A 14,448-nucleotide genomic window follows, 5' to 3' on the forward strand; every position below is an offset into this window, starting at 1 on the left:
AGCTAAAGTGCAGGTTGTTTTATTTTTAATAAAACTTTTTTTATGGGAAAATTTGCTTTGATTTACAAGTGTTTTGGAATATGAGCCCGCCCTGGAATGAATTACACTCGTACAGTAATCCATGGTTTCACTGTATGTCCATTGTCAATAAGAAGACTATTTAAAATACAATTCTTACTGTCATTCAGCGTCTTAGACAAGCAACAGGGGGCACCAAATGTATGAATTGTATAGGATGTCTCTGAACATACATGTCTTAGGTATGTCATATATGTGTCTTGCACATATTGTGATACATATTTCCTTCCATCAACTTTCATTTCACCGCCTTTCGTCAACAGGGGCTGCGGGCGCACACATACAGAGGCCTTGCTGCCATCGCGACTTAATCTCTGTTTAACATGACAATTAACAACGTGGTGAGTGTGGCTGTTGATTTTAAACAGCTTCTAGTCTTCTGCATTGCAAATTTTGTTCAGGTGTTGATATTCACTATCCCAGTTTGTTAGAAGGGTTCACAGTAAAATCCCTAGTGTTAATTTAACACTGTCGAACTATTCACTTGCCTGCATTGACATGCATATGAACCTAAGTAACGTCTAATTCTTAATCCATAGGGTTTAATATGATGTTGGCCCACTCTCTGGACCTTGCTTTGTGCACTGGTATGAGGTGTTGGGTTCTTTTTCCAGGAGTTGGGCTCGACCCCTTCCAGTACTTCCAGTAAAAGGAACTCCTAATGATTCAGCATACCAAGACATTTCAGACAGTTTCATGCTCCCAACTTTGTTTAAACAGTTTGAAGACGGCCCCTTCCTGTTCTAACATGACTGTGCACTAGTGCAAAAAGGAAGCTCCATAAAGACATGGTTGAGCGAGTTGGTGTGGAAGAACTCGACTGGCCTGCACAGAGTCCTGACCTCAATCTCAATAGAACACCTTTGGAAGGAGACTGGGACCCAGGTCTTCTTGTTCAACATCAGTGTCTGACCTCACAAATGCACTTCTGGAAGAATGTTCAAAAATGACCATAAACACACTCCTAAACCTTGTGGAGAGCCCTCCCAGTACAGCTGAAGCTGTTCTAGCTGCAAAGGGGTAGGGACCAACATCATATTAAACCCTATGGATTATGGATTGGATGTTACTCAAGTTCAAACACATGTGAAGGCAGGCGAGTGAATACTTTAAGCAATATAGTGTATATAAAAATTGTAGTGTATTGATCTAACCCTCTCCTCCTCTCACTGTCAGTTCAACACTGGAAATATGTACAGTAAGTATGCAACATCGCATATTCTGCCAGCACCAAAAAGCACCGAATAGTAAAGAAACGGTAAGGTAAAGGCTATGTGACGATTAAATTATTGCAAATACTGTACATGCCGATTGGTTACTGAATGTGTTTAATGTCTCAGCATAGAAAAAACATGTATTTATTTATGTTTCTACAGGGGTTTCTGAATATTTTTAATAATTTCAAAGCAAAATTATTTATGTTATTTAATCTTATTTATCTGTTTAAAAATATACGTTTCTATTGGACACTGCCAAAGTAACAGAGTATTAAGCCATTGTCATATGCAAGCCCAAGCTCGTCATTAAACTAGAATATTCCTCTAAATCTTTGAAACAGAAAGCTATACTAATCCGCATGAGCTCATGAATAAAAATAACTCCCTGACAATCAGAGCACTGGATCCGTGGATCTGTGACCCGAATACACCGATGTGTCTTACTATGGAAAAACAAACAAAAGACCTCCTGTAAAGAAAGCACAGGTGCACCCAGTGACCCCGGCTTTTAACCAACCACCCATTCATGCGGTAGGCCAGTGGCTCATGTCAGGCCTGTGTTGCCAGTGGGACAGTGGGAAAGCACCTTCAGACACAGGAGGCTTGCTTTGGGGACAAGCATCAACAAACACTTGGGCAAACAAAAGGGGCTGAAACAGGCCAGAGGACTCCGAAACAATCTCCAGCTTTGCCTCCATTCAACTCTACTTCCCTCCACCGTATTACATTTAGATTGGTAGACCCCCTTTAATGCAAACTTTTCCTATCCATCGGGGCCTTTGTTGAGAGACAGTAAATAAACAACAACAACAACAACAAAAAAGAAAATTAAAGGGTAACCATTAAATACACTTTTTCCTGTATCCCCAGAGTAATTAGTTTTATCAGAATGCATGTGCTGTCAGCGCCCTGGGGAGGATTGGAGGGGGGGGACGGGACTTGTTGGTTGGTAAGAAGGGAAGGGGATGGCCGGCTTCCTGAGGAAAAAGCATCACTGCAAAACAGCTAAGGAAGTGAATATAGCCACCCCCAGGCTCCTGTCCTCTTCACTTGGGGCTGACACACTCATAGTTTGTCACACTGGTATTAAAACTCATACACAGGATACTGACATACACTCAGATACGTAGACACCTAGAGGCTACGGAATGTTGCAGCTTTGAGACTATTAGACCCAGTCCACTTTAACAATTGGTAAGGTAAGAGCTAAAAAAGTTGGGGATTTTCTGCTATCACTGTGCTGTCACTGGCTTCAATTCGTAACTTTGTTCTATGTATTACAGATGAATTATAGTTTTATTAGTTAGTGTGATGGTAAAATGGAATAGTCTATTGTGTTCTGATATCAAGACATAAACAACTGACATGTCAGGATGGATTTTTTTGTATTTGTGTGTGTGTGTGTGTGTGTGTGCGTGTGTGTGTGTGTGTAAGATTTTAACCTGGATAATCATTTCATGTTTGGTTGATTTATTTGTGCTTTGCAATTTGCAATATAAAAGATAACTTTTAAAATCTAAACATATAAAATAAAACTTTTACGCGAGCATGGGATGATGATGATGATGATGATGCATACACTTGGTCAGAACTTGATATAAACCTAAAAGGTTTATAAACGTATACATTTTATACTTAGATATATTTTTATTTCGTTTTTGTTTTTTTTGGTGAAGGAAAGTAACAAAAGAAATGTATCTGGATTGCATAACAACTACAAAAATTAAGTTATTTTATAAGAAAAAGTAGGTAAATAAAGTTCTTTAGTTGTCCATTATGGAAGTGTTTAAAAGTTCAGGATAATTGAAAATCAGTTATATTATACTGTATTAGATTAGATCATAGGCTCTGTTTTATTATATGCATTTATAAATAAAAGTATATTACTGTGGATAAAAAGTACCGTGAGTGAGATGAAGACTTGCATGGGCATAGAAATCCACTAGCTTGCAGGGGTTAATTTGCTAAGGAAAGAAGAATTAATGTTTTTATTGAAATAAAAAATCAAACTGTCATCAATGCATATACAGAAGTTTATGTAGTGCACTTAATTAGTCTTATTCGTTTTGCCCATTTATTTAAACTGTGAAAAAAAGGTTTAATGGAACCAAATGAACCAGTCAGATCATACAGTAAGAGTTGTGGTGGAATAAATGACACTCCTTAAATAATTACTATTATAATGAAATTATGAGTACATTACTGATTATACTCCATCCATAATCATACAATTGACTCCAGATCGTCAGTTGACTGTCAGCTTCAAATGTACATGTATAATGAGAATTGTGAGAAAACAGCCGGATGTGTAATAATATCCGCTTCCTAAAAATGACAAATGGAGTTCTTATTGAGTGACAATTTCCACTATAACTTTTAAAAATTAATTACAACATGCACCCCTGACTGCAAAAGGGCAAACCTATGACGTCAAACCAGTGCTCATCCTTCAAGTTATGACAGACGCTGTTAGTGCATCCAACACCAGGGTGCTACCAGCTCTGCTCAGCATGAGCACAGGATAACCCTTCTATTCCTGCATTGCTCGCTATCATTTTGGACTGAATGAGCAGGGTAGCGGAAGAGAACTCTGTCAAGGCTTGTGCTCTCAGGGCACTTAATATTGCCCTTATTTCAGCAAGAGGTAACAGTATGACTAGTGGTTATTTCCTTTGGATTACTAAAGGGATTTACAGTGCTTTGAAAAGTATTCATACCCCTTGGACTTTTCCACATTTTGTCACATTACAACTACAAATGTAACAGTATTTTATTAGGATTTTTAGTTGCACATAATTGTGTTTGAATTGTGTTGAATATGTAAAGTGAATTTTGTATTCCCCTGAATCAATACTTTGTAGTACCACCTTTTGCTGCAATCACAGCTGCAAGTCTTTAGGGATATGTCTCTATCAGCTTTGCACATCTTTGCACGCTGTCCTGCTCCACCCCAGTCTCAAGTCTTTTGCAGATTTTTCTGATTGCCCAAGATTGCCCTGTATTTGGCTCCATCCATCTTCCCATCAACATTGATCAGCTTCCCTGTCCCTAATGAAACGCATCCCCACAACATGATGCTGCCACCACCATGTTTCACAGTGGGGATGGTGTGTTCAGGGTGATGTTCAGTGCTAGGTTTTTTATGTTAGTTTAAAATTTATCCCTGACCTGTCTAATTTGTTACTTGGGCTTCATGATGCTGTTTGTCCACTAAGGTTCTTTAACAAACCTCTGAGGGCTTTACTGATTAGATGTATTTATACTGAAATTAAATTTCTCAAAAGTGGGCTCTATTTGCTAATTAAGTGACATCTGAAGGCAATTGGTTCCATTGGATTTTAGTTAGGGATAAGTGTGTGTGTGTGTGTGTGGTGGGGGGGTACTTTTCAGATTTTAAAGAGACAAAATTATTTTTTTTTTTATCATTTTCCTTCCACTTCACATAAAATTCCACTAAAAATACATTTGTGGTTGTAAGATGGCAAAATGTGGAAAAAGTATGAATACTTTTGTAAGGCACTATAAGTGGCTATGATGGCAGCATTCCCTTCTGTCCACAACACAGAGTGTATTCACAATTATGCCATTAACTTACATCACATGGTTGCATTTCCATTGTTTTTTAAGACAAAGAGCAGTAAATTGCATTGTGTCGGTCATGTTTAATCAGCACACAGAACTTTGTAAAATTGCCACATGACATAATGACCTTGGAATGTCTTCCATCTGTCTTTTCTGCCATGATTTGTTCATGTTAGGAATATGTTAATTATGTGCCAATGAAATGCATGTGAAAAGTAAAGTATTGCTAAAAAGTACTGATGTAAAACATCTGCTTTAACCTGATTGAGGGACAAATCTTATATAGTACTGTGCAAGTCTTTGGCCCCCTTGTGTTTTTAGTACAAACTGTATTATAGGTTTTTATTTATTTATTTATTTTTATTAACATTTTTGACTTTCAAACATCAGTAGTTCACCATAAAATTAAAAGTTGCAGGAAAACATTTGTAAGCCTAAAAAGAAAGTGGTATATTATATAAGATAAAAAAGACCAAAAAAACAAAAACAAAATGCAAGTTGCTGGATTTTGGATGCAAAAAAAATAACAGATGCAACAGTCAAAGTCCTCAGAAGAACTGTTGATGGTTCTGCAAGATGCTCGGTAAAACTTAGTAGTTAATTTCCTTATAAAACTGCACAAATTGTACCTTGGACTAAAGGATCCTCAAAATGTTGTCACACCAAATATTGACATTGTTTCATTAATTACAGTTTACTGGGGGTTTCGTTCCATCTGGTTTTTATTTGCATGTGCCTAAGCCTTTTTCACAGTGCTGTAACGTTAAAAACATATAATTACCAAAAAAATGTATTACAGCATATTTTATGTACATTGTGAAAGTATTATATTGTTCCATGCTCCACTTTTCTTTGTATTTCCGCATTGTATTCTTTCTTTTCATTTAATCAAAGATCTTGTAAAGGGTAAACAGTCAGTATTTAGGTGACAAAATGACATCTACGTACAGCGCCTTGAACTTCAGGAAGTAATGTTCCTAACAAAAAACACTAACTTGCGTATACATAAACACTGGTGGGAGGGCGGAAGCGAAATATGTCATAATGCAGCAGAACAGCTATCGTGCACAGTGTAGCATTTTCATTCTCGTACTGCTTTCTTTGCAGCTATGTGTTTTACTCTAAAAGTCCAGATATCAAACTCTGGCCTGTTGCCTGCCACTAATGTTTTACCCGAGACTTAAGCCAGCTGCCACACTGATTAAATTCCTTAGATGTAAATCGACTACTATCTAAACATTACAAAAGTGAGGACAAATCTCAAATTACGGAGTAATTCAGCATAAACAAACTGAAATTAAGCTATGAAAATCCACCCCACACCAGCATGCCGTCCTGTTCAGCAAAGTGCTGGAAAATATTTTGAGGCAGCGGCAAGGTGACCTTCACTTTCAGCAAGAGGGAAAGGACGCAAGGACCCTGAGTGCACAAAACAATGAAAGATCTTATTGTTATGCAGTGTTATTTCCTTAAATAATAACCTCCGCTTTTAAAGGCGTTTACTGCACAATTCCTCATCTTTATCACAAGCCCGTCTTAGATATGACACCAGTTCCACTTCTCTGACGCTCTCTTTTCGCCCCATGACAAGCAACAGGAACATGAGTGCGATGCCCTCGCTCTGTTTCCACCCTGATAGAGGCAGTTTAAAATCCTCAAACTCATTATCAAGGGACAAAGAGGCCGAGGTTTCACGTGTGCTCTAACCCGGCTCTAACGGCCATTGTAGGAGAGCTTGTGACTCTTCATACCTAATGTCGAAGATGCAAAGGAATAGCAATGTGTATCCTCTTGAGATCTGTGTGTCCTCATATTTAAAAAACATAGGGATGTTTTTTCATCCCTAAACTGTCTATATACAGTATCTTTATCTGATCCTCGCATATGGACCATTAGGAATAATTATTTTGCCAAACTTCTTCCTGTTTAAGTAAGTACATAGTGATCGGGTGCTAATAAAGAGAAACAGTGAGTTAAAATTGCAACGTACACAAAAGTATATTTCAGATTTAGAAACTTGGCATATGGCATATTGCAGAAATACCATTACACTACCAGGAAACAGGTTTTCTTTGACTGAGCTCAGCAAACAAAAGTTAATCAGTACATAAACACGTAATCTATGTTTTCTCCCTTTAGGAGAAAGTTAAAGATCAAACCAAGGATCAACACCAAAGTTGACAGCTCTAGTCTACTCGGGCACAAATAATCTTTATAAAAGTTACTTTCGATCGGTAAGGTACTGTAGGTGTACGACAGTATTGATTTTGCTTTGTCCAAATGGGTTAAGCTATTTTTCAGAGGAAAGACATTTGACCTCTGCCTGCTATCAGACCAGAGAAAGGCAGCCATTTGAGTGCATCCATTGTTTATAAGGCTGCCGTTGAGCTTTCTTCAAGTGTTTACCCGATCACAAAAGGAAAAGTCATTTTCCCCATACTCCATATTGGCTGCGGTGATTTCTAGGGGAAGCAACTGTTTGGAGAAACACACATACTCCTCCACTCTGGTCACAAAACAATGTAATTTTTTAGCCTGATGTATATTGAAATGTAGCTGTTGTGACGCACTGCACAGAAATCTCCATTGTGTTTCGTGACTAGTTGATGCACAGTCTGACTTCCTACGGGCACATGTCCAGACTGACTGTCACATGGCAAAAAACAACACTATAAACATTGAAAGACGATAATAGGTGTGAGGAATGGCAGATTCCAGGGAATTAGAACCACAATGATGTCCATTGCTTCAGCAGTGATGCACTTCAGGGCAGGAAGGCAATCTGTTAGTGGCAGCGTGAACCCTTTCTGCTTTACTGGGATCAGAACGCATGACAGATGTTGTCAGATGTTGAGTCCCACTGATACAGTATGGAACATGGCTTTAAGATCCGATAGCAGATTGTGTTTTTTTTATGATTCACTACATTATTGAGATGGAATTACATGAACGTGAACAGTAGCGAAGTGTATGTGTAGTTCTAGCATGAAATTTCGGTACGATGTATTTGACTGAGCTCTTCATAAAAATAAGATGATCACTGATAGAAAGTACATCATAAAAATCATGAACATCATACAAAACGGAAGGCCCAGCATCAGACAGGGAAAGGTTTGAAGGCACAGTGGCTTAGTGGTTAGCACTTTTCATTCGTACCTCCAGGTTTGGGGTTTGAATCTCAACTCCTGTCTGTATGCATGTTGAGTTTGCATGTTCTCTCCGTGCTTTTCCTGTGGGTTTCCTCTGGGTACGCTGATTTCCTTGCACAGTTTAAAAAACATGTGGGATAGGCTGATTTGTATTTCCAATGCGTGTGAGTGTGTGTGCTTGTGCCCTGGGCTACTCATCCAGGGTGTACACTGTTTTGTGCCCCAAGTTCCCTGGGATAGACTCCAAGCCCAACTGGACCCCAGAAAACATAAGCATTACAGATGATGCATGGATAGCTACAGTATTCATGCTGTTTGTTCAAACCATGGATATTTTTATGAAGACCCTTAAGGTTCATAATAAAAATATCCATGGTTTGAACAAACAGGTTTATTGGCCAAGTATTTTAACACACACACACACACACACACAAAGAAAAATTGATTTGGAGACTCTCAAATTACTGTCATACATAACAGCACTGTATATTTTGTATTATACACTATCCACTGTACACATTCAAGTACTATAAAGATTAAATGAAGACTATAAAGAATATACAGAGCATGTAACAGATCGACAATATACAGGAAGTGAGTGTTCATAGTAGTGCAAGTTACTGTAGAGTGTATCTCTATGACAAGGGAGATTTTTTTTGTAATGACTGTTTATGCAATACACAATACACAGATGTGTGAGTAGTGCAAATAACAGTAATGTGTGTCACATGTGTGAGATGAACTAATGACTGACCATTCTTCCAATACAGTGTTTAGAAAGTAGGCTATTAAATTAGACAGGAACATTTATAATAATTTAGTGGTTTTTATCTCATTTTTAATTAATTTGTTAAATTTAAAGTTAAAGTTAAAATTTTAACTAAATTGTAGTTCATTTTCCTGAACCCTATATCAGTATTCTTATTACTATAAGAAATGAATTATAGGATGGTACTAGGCCATAATTTAATTTAAAATATGTAATCGTCTCCTAGGATAGGCTGCAGGCCCCCTGCGACCCTGTGTACAGGATGAAACAGTATAGACATGCAGATTTGGGTAATTGTCATTTACAAATTGCCTGTAGTGTGTGTGTGTGTGTGTGTGTGTGTGTGTGTGCGCGCTAAGACTGGCATAGTGCCCTCCTCCTGCCCTAAGTCTCCTGGGTAAGGCTCCAGAAACCCTGTATATGGGTGGATTTACCTCAGTGGTTAAGGTTCAGAAGGTCTCAGGTTCAAATTCTGGCACCACCAAGCTACTGTTGGGCCTTAAACCCAGAACTGTTTTGATGTAAAATGAGATAAGAGCGTCTGCCAAATGCAGTAATGTAAATGTATATTAGCGGTTCAAATCTATCCCAATACTTTTGAATTCACTTTATATAAGACTTAATTTAATTATAGCTGTGAAAGTGCCTCCACGACAACTTGTACGTAATTTAAACACCCTCACAAACGAGATTAAGAACGAGATAAACTGAGCTGAAATAACAAGTCGGTTCCTACTTGTCGTTCATTTACTCTTATGATATGTCCAGATACAGAATTTAAACCAAACAAAAGTTAAATAAATAAATAAATAAACATAAGTCGTTTTAAAGAGTAGCTCCAAAAAAACGGGGCAGGGAAGCATCATGGCAGGATTGGTGTAATTTTATTATAATTTTTTTAGCCGGGCTGCATAAGAAAAGAGTCGTGACAAATTTGTTACTTTTAATAACATGATTGTTTGATTTAATGTTATATCATTCCCAAATTTGACAGTGTCGATTTTAGAGTGCATTTATATGTGCGATACGAATAGGTAAATAATGCGAATTGGTAAGTAAATAAACACGTAGCAATGCAAAGAGGACAGAGCTGCGAAATATTTAAGCAATATAAATTCAACAAAGTGTGATCATAATGGTTGTTGTTGCTGCTATTAAGGGAATTGATTCCATCATGTTACTAAACGCAATTGTGTTCACAAAACCGAGCGTAGGGAAAGAAAAACATTCGTCAACGCGTTTGAATGAAAAGGCGCGGCGTGTTAGCTTCTCTGCTTTATTTCTAATGTTGCTCGCGGCAGCGTAATAGCCCGTAAATTCACGCTTGTGCAATGAGAAGGACAAACTGGTCGATGCATGCCCGTTCTTTTATTTGCTGCATTGTCAGGCGATAGTACAAACTTTTCCGCACTTAAAACAAACTAAATCTACTGAAAAAAAAAAAAAAAAAAAACTCAGACTCTGCCAACACTCTGGGTGGTGATTAAACTGAACACCACTTCAGTACCATTACAGGACTAATGAATACATCCCAGACCTATTAAGGGGAGTGATATCATACTGTACATTAACCATGTCAACTGAAGGCAGAAATAGATGCAACACACTATCTACCCATATTTGTTTACACACTTTTCTCTTTTATAATTTTTTTTTTTTTACAGTTCGTAGGCAGCTCCATTGTTGAGCATACAGTCCTTTTGAGCAATATGCTCAACGAAGGCATTCGCAAATATATTTCAGCCCCACTTGACAGGGTAACAGTCCATTAGATGGAAGGGTAGCACGGTGCTAAGAAGGGTTAAATGGTGGCTTTAAAAAGGAAAAGCACACAAACGAGAGGAATTTACTCCCAACTTAAATTGCGAGGTGGGTCCGACTAATTTTTCACTATTAGCCTGCATAATAGAAAAAGGATTAACAACGATCATGGCATAAAAATAAAACAATCAAGCTGGATCAATATACATTAGGCTTGTTTTTTTAGTAACCAAAATAGAGAACACAACATCCACCCAATACAAAAAGAACCTATCTTAAGTAATATATTCAACTGAGGACATGCATAATTTTTTTTGCAACAATGGAACAATAAATTATTAACAAAGCAAAATTTCTTTCCTTTCTTATTTCTCTTTTATATGTATGTATATTCAAATATTTTCCACCACTAGTCCAGTTTCGAAATCTTTTTGCCAGTCTCTTTAGTCATTGCGGCCTACCCTTCATTTGGCCATATACAGTCCCTGTTAAACTATGCGGCACCGTACTACCTTCATCCTGCCGTACATCCTCCGTGTCCTGCTCTGTTATTAGCACGCTGGAGTCATCCATATGGGGCGTGCGGTCTGGCCCAGTGGAATCTCTGGTTTCCTTGGTAAAAAGGCAAGACAGATCCAAGTCAAGTTCACCTTTTTCAGCGTCCACGTTTGGAACAGGAACTTCCTGAGAACGCCAATCCTCCGAGTCTTTGAACACCCAGTTGTTCTCCAGGGGTTGTCGAGAATGATAGCGTTTGCCGGACTTCGTTAAGGCTTGTGGGCTGTGGCCACTCTTGGATTTTTCGCACTTTCTCAGGATTGGTATCCATACCACGCTTCGAGACAATGTGCCCCAAATAAACCACCTGTCGGCGGAAGGAACACTTTATCTTCAAGTTGGCCTGGCGCAGCCGTTGACTTGGGTCAGACGCTGTACCATTTCTTTTACATTTCGGCCCTGGACAATGATGTCATCTAAATATACCAGGCAGATCTCCCACTGCAGTCCAGTTAAGACAGGGTCCATTAGACATTGGAACGTCGCTGAGGCATTGCAAAGGCCAAAGGGCATGGTGTTCCACGCAAAGAGCCCTTTCGTGCTACAGAAGCTAGCTGCCTGTCTCGCTATGGGGTGTACTCCACCTGTCAGTATCTTGAGGCAAGGTCTAAGGTGCTGAACCACATTGCAGCAGCCAGAGTATCTAGGGTTCCTCTGAAATTTTTGCGGCCGCTGTCTGAATTCTGCTTTTAAGTTTTTCGGTCGCCACTTGTACGTTGATTGCACTGAACTTTCCTCCTCGCTCCCACCCTGGTCTGGACATTCACTTACCCATGCTGTTTTGGTCTTCCGTTCCCCTGGTCGCATGGCAGATTGCATGAGCCGCGTTACCCGTGTGTGATCTCGTAAGCACGAGCCAAAGTACGTGGACGTTCCTCCAACAGTCGTTGCACAATGTCGGCATCACCTGGACGCTAACAGAATCCTGTTCCTTTTCATGATCTGCATAAGCAGTGGACTTTAATGACTTTAGACAAAAGCACTTTTCTTAGCTCAATACCAATAGCAGCCACGTGTTCAAACTAGGGCTGCAACCAACGATTATTTAAATATTTTTGTCAATTATTTTTTCGATTAATCAATTGATCAGACTAAAAACACAAAAAAAAACATTAGTTTCCAACTCTTTATTCAAAAACAGAAGTAAAATCTTTAGAAAGTCCATGAACATGTTGCTCCTTGAGCTGTTATAATAATAATAAAATAAAAATGGACTAACACATAAAACATAGACATGTATGCTTTACATCTGCCAAATATATACAGTGGGACCCAGTGTTAGCTTCTCCGCTTCATTTCTGATGTTGCTCGCGGCAGCCTAACAGCCGTTAATTCACGCTCGTGCGAGGATGAGAAGGACAAACTGCTCGATGCATGACCGTTCTTTTATTTGCTGCATTGCCAGGCGATAGTACAAACTTTCGGGTGGATTCCGCACTTAAATCAAACTAAATCTACTGAAAAAGACAAATGAAAAAAACTCAGACTCTGTATCCAGCTTACATGTCGTATTTTGCGTTCACGCACTCCAAACTGCATTACCCACAATGCATCTCCTGCACTGGACTACACTCCCGTAAACACCTCACCATCCCGCAACAGAGAACTACATCGGCTAGCGATGCGTGATGAGGGCAACCCGTGGCAAGGGGACGTTTAGCGCATAACACCGATTCGTCAGGTCCAGCCCACAAAAAATAAATAAAAACCCGAGGTTTGACGGAGAGTCTCGACAATCGCGCCGCGGCGTTTCAGTAAAGACTCATAAAAACCCGCATGATACTTGTGTTTTCGGGTTTCAGAAATGGGAAATGAACAGGATGGATTGTGTAAGTATACAGTTTCTATGATCAGTTTTCTTTTAGGAGAAACCCAGCAAATCAGCTAGTATATTAATTTCTGATTTATTGTAACGATGTTAAATTTTGATGATGAGTTAAATGAGGTAACAAAAAATATTATAAATAATAAAGTATTATTATTATTATTATTATTAATAAATAAAAATGTCAGTGTCACATACTCAGCCGTATATATATATATATATATATATATATATATATATATATATATATATATTTACTTTCAGTGTCTCACATGCGTGACATTGTCCCTCATATGGTTCACAGGAGTGACAATAAAATTATATTCTTTATATACTGTATATTCTTTATACTGTATCATCATCAGTAGATATGTAGTAGTGTCATTTATTTCAAAACTAGATCTAAGCTTATCAGTTATTACAAATTAATAAAGTTATACACTATTTCTCAAATACAGCTAAGGTCAGTGTTCTTGTGCTTAAACGCTGCTGTATTCAGTCTCCAGTGGTGTTAGCAAGATTCATTCTCAAGTTTACACTAAATCAGGACAGAGTTTTTTTTTTATCTTGTAATCTTTCTATAGGTTTATTATTATTATTATTATTATTATTTTTAATCTGATGACCTACAGTAGGTTGTAGGACGTTTCCAGTCGAAAATATTAACAATGAGATTCTTGTGACAGTTGTCAGTAGGCATAAGGAGGAATCTGACCCTAGATCAAAAATAGATTTTAACATAGTAATGGGAATTGAAATTTAAATGAGCTGACCGAGACATTTTTGTTCCCTTGTCAGAAAAAAAAGCAACGTTCTACCCCTCTTGCATTTTTTAAAAGCGTTTAGACATTGCTCTACTGGGGTTAAAGATTTACTCCTTCAATAACCTTGCAATATAATGTGTCATGGAAAATCACATTTATGGCAGGGCATATTCCAATGTTGGGACTATAAGCAAAGTTAACTTATCTTGTAGACCTATATGAGTTAGTTATTCGGTCTCTATGAGCTAATGAAACTTTTTTCTGTAGTACAATGGCAACAACCGTACTGAAACAATTTTTTAAAGAAATGAGTGATATGCAAACTAAGTTGGGAACAAGATACATGTTGTTTTAAGTGCTATAGTAGAGTCTTAAAGTTTTGAACAGGAGTCAGTTGTGACAGCATATACGATCTAAGTGATTTTTAATATGTTCCATGTTAAAATGGATTGAAGAGCCATCACTTAAACTCATTGTGCTGGATATGTGCCTGGTCATAAGCCTCTGTGGCTTGGGTGCACTTAAACCTTTCCTCAGGGAAAGTCATTAAAGAGCCTTTCTTAAGATCCATAGTCCACTGCCAAAACCCTGGTCACTGCATACTTTTGTGGCACATCTTGAAACCAGACCTTCTCTTTCCTTGCCTAATCTCTTCATATATTTCTCCCCTTTTTATCGATCTTTCATGTTGGCTATTGAATATATGCTGCTGATATAGCTTCCTCTTTTAAGAAATATAAAAATT

General features: G+C 38.2%; 1 protein-coding gene across 3 annotated transcripts in view; it reads left to right on the top strand.

The window, feature by feature from the left end:
- The first annotated feature begins 2,349 nt into the window (after nt 1-2,349).
- Nucleotides 2,350-14,448, top strand: part of exoc3l2b (exocyst complex component 3-like 2b) — a 34,438-nt gene continuing 22,339 nt past the window's right edge. The window contains exon 1 of one of the 3 annotated variants that reach the window (XM_053507425.1): nt 2,350-2,489. The gene's annotated coding sequence lies outside the window, so the exon portion shown is untranslated. Of the gene's footprint in view, nt 2,495-12,733; nt 12,944-14,448 lie in introns of those variants that run through there. The other 2 variants (XM_053507424.1, XM_053507423.1) reach the window with 2 other exon arrangements.

The sequence above is a fragment of the Clarias gariepinus genome, chromosome 11 (genome assembly GCF_024256425.1).
Source record: "Clarias gariepinus isolate MV-2021 ecotype Netherlands chromosome 11, CGAR_prim_01v2, whole genome shotgun sequence".
In the NCBI taxonomy this organism is placed as follows: domain Eukaryota; kingdom Metazoa; phylum Chordata; class Actinopteri; order Siluriformes; family Clariidae; genus Clarias; species Clarias gariepinus.